We start from the raw sequence: 2,763 nt of genomic DNA, 5'->3' as shown, positions 1-2,763 counted from the left end.
GTCATTTCATCAACCACACTGAGCTCAGATGATGGTATCAGACATGCTTACATTCTAACACCACATGAATACAGATTCACATATTTTAAGGTCACTGTGACACAATTCCATTTTTGACTAGCATGATTAGTTTTAATCCTATATTTGGAGAAATGAGATATTTTCCCAAAATAGAAAGTTTTGTCTCAAAATTAATGTAGTGAGACTGGATTTCAGCAGACATATACAAAAATTCCTATATATTGGAATTTTTTTTTTACAGAGTGCGAATGCAGTCCCCCACTACCACAAATTATGCAGTCGAGTTTCCCACATTTGGGGAAATCGCAGGGGTCAGCACACCCGGAGTGCAATGGATAAGCCTTGCCCTGGGGAAACCACCTTTGTGATCATGGTATCTCCCCTGCCAGTTAAGTATATATATATATTGGATTTTTCAAGGCATAAACAAACATTGGTCAAAAGAGGGAGCCCTTGACTAAGAATGACTGGTAGTGTCTATATGGATAAAGATATTTTTGAGTTCTCGAAGATCCCTGGTCTGGCTCATGGGCTGCTACATTTGATCTTATTAATCTTTGATTGCAGAGAAGTGTGTCTTCATCACACTGGCATCATGCATGTACCCACTCTCTGGCATCTCTCCCACTGCCCGGACATGCACATTTTCCTTCCTCTCACCCATTCCAGGTTGAATCTACTCATCTTGTCTTAGTAGATATGTGTTCTGCATGGTCTCAGATGATCCTGCATTGTCTTCTCACTGAGCCAGAAAAAGGCCCTTTGGCTCTCTTGCTTTAAAACATACTGACAATTGTGCCCACGGTGGGGCACTTTGCGACAAGGCTGATACCTTCCTTCCTGTAATCATTTTGGTAAAACATGAATGTAAGGCAGTTGGACTTGGACACGCTCCTTGGATACCCCCACTGTAATATAATGACTGTTGAAACTGGACACAATTCCCTGTCATGCAGGGTATCAAAGGAAAACCTTGGACTGTTGCAGGACCCACTGTTCTGTTGGGGGACCAGAAATAAAGCATTGAAGAGATTCTGTCTGCTTTGTATCTATTCCCCTTTCTTTCTATTTTGTACTAGGGCCTCCCCAGGCCACCTATGGCCAGTAAATTTCCATCAAAATAAAAAAAAATAGTGTGTCTAACTTTAACTACAACAACTCCTACACCAAGGGAGAAACAGTGCACAAGGATCAGACTTGTCAGGGACTTCCATGGTTTGCACACTCTCTCCTAAAATAGAGATGCTTATTTCATTGCATTAGGGAGCTACATTAGGGAGCTTACTCAGATCTCAGCAGCAGTTCTGAAGAATCTCATCCTGGGATGCAGGAGAGATAGCTCCTGATGCAATGAGTTTACCTGCAGTGGGCAACACTATCTTAGCACTGGGAACAGGCCCCATGCATTTTGAGGGTGTTCACAGATGACTGACACCTCCTCCTGAGATGCCAGCACTGTCTTCATGGAAGCTCACAGAGTGGGTGTGACATGCTGCAGAGATCACTGGTTTCCTCCCTGTATGGATGTACTGGGACTGAGTAGAGCCCAGGGAGTTTGCTTCCACAGCAGTGCTCCAGTATATTCAGTGGTAGATTGATGCTGAAACCAGACACACTCCAAATCTCAAGAAAAACTAGTGAAAATATGATAATGGTATACTGACAATTTAAAAAAGAAAAGTTAAGCTCATATAGAACATAGAATGTAGTGGATGTTTACATTAGAAATAGATAGGTTTGAAATTTTATAATTTAATAGAAAGTATTGAATTATTGAAAATATTTTAAATGTTATAATGGCATATAATAAAAAAAATCCTGGGAACAATCTGTTTGTAGAGATGTGACAAAAAGGAAATTATCACACAATGCTGGTGTAAATGTGTCTTTTTTCTACCCCTATGAAAAACAGTATTATGGATTCTCAGTAAACTTAGAGAATTGAGCTGCCATATGACAAGCTTTTTGGTATCTACTTTTGGTATCTATTCCCAAAATATAAAAATATTCATTCAATGGATATAACATGGTGTTATTTGTTGCAGCATTTATACAATAGCTAAGATTTAGGATCAACTTAGATGCCTCAAAACAATTAAAGAATCTTGAAGATGTGGTTTATAAGCATAATGGAATACAACATAGCTGTAAGGAATAATGAAATCATGCAATTCACTGCAACATGGATAGAACTAGAAGACATGTTAAATGAAGTAAATTAGAAGAAGGATATAATTTACATGTAGCATTTAAAATAACTGGTGAGAGAATGCAATGGTTTAAGGTGGGATGCCTAGATCACTCTTGGACTTAGAGTATAGAGAGGAGAAAGAAAGAAATGAAGTGGAAGGGGAGAAAGACGAATAAGAAATGATGGGGAAGAGGCCGGAGAGATAGCCTGAAGGTAGGACATTTGCCTTGCATGCAGAAAGACGGTGGTTCGAATCCGGCATTCCATATGGTCCCCCAAGCCTGTCAGAAGTGATTTCTGAGAGTTAAGCCAGAAGTAACCCATGAGCGCTGCCGGGTGTGACCCAAAAACCAACAACAGCAACAATAAAAGATGGGTACAGGGGTCAAGGGCACTCAGATGCATTGGTCATTATTTTTTAACGAATAACAAATCTAAATATCCAAACCAGAGTCAACAATATTGTAATCATCAGACCCAAACTTTAACACCAAACTTAAAGTTGCCTGTCAAGATAGCAGAGGGTTGGAAGAGGAACACTGGTAGACCCC

At 39.9% G+C, this 2,763-nt stretch overlaps 1 non-coding gene across 1 annotated transcript; it reads right to left on the bottom strand.

Annotated features, from left to right (window-relative positions):
• Positions 1 to 256: 256 nt before the first annotated feature.
• LOC126014693 (U1 spliceosomal RNA) lies at positions 257 to 418 on the bottom strand. Its single transcript, XR_007497694.1, has one exon. It is a non-coding gene; the product is annotated as a U1 spliceosomal RNA (small nuclear RNA).
• Positions 419 to 2,763: the final 2,345 nt, after the last annotated feature.

The sequence above is a fragment of the Suncus etruscus genome, chromosome 7 (genome assembly GCF_024139225.1).
Source record: "Suncus etruscus isolate mSunEtr1 chromosome 7, mSunEtr1.pri.cur, whole genome shotgun sequence".
Taxonomy (NCBI): Eukaryota; Metazoa; Chordata; class Mammalia; order Eulipotyphla; family Soricidae; genus Suncus; species Suncus etruscus.
The sequence above is the reverse complement of the archived record's forward strand: the minus strand, read 5'-3'. Positions and strand labels throughout refer to the sequence as shown.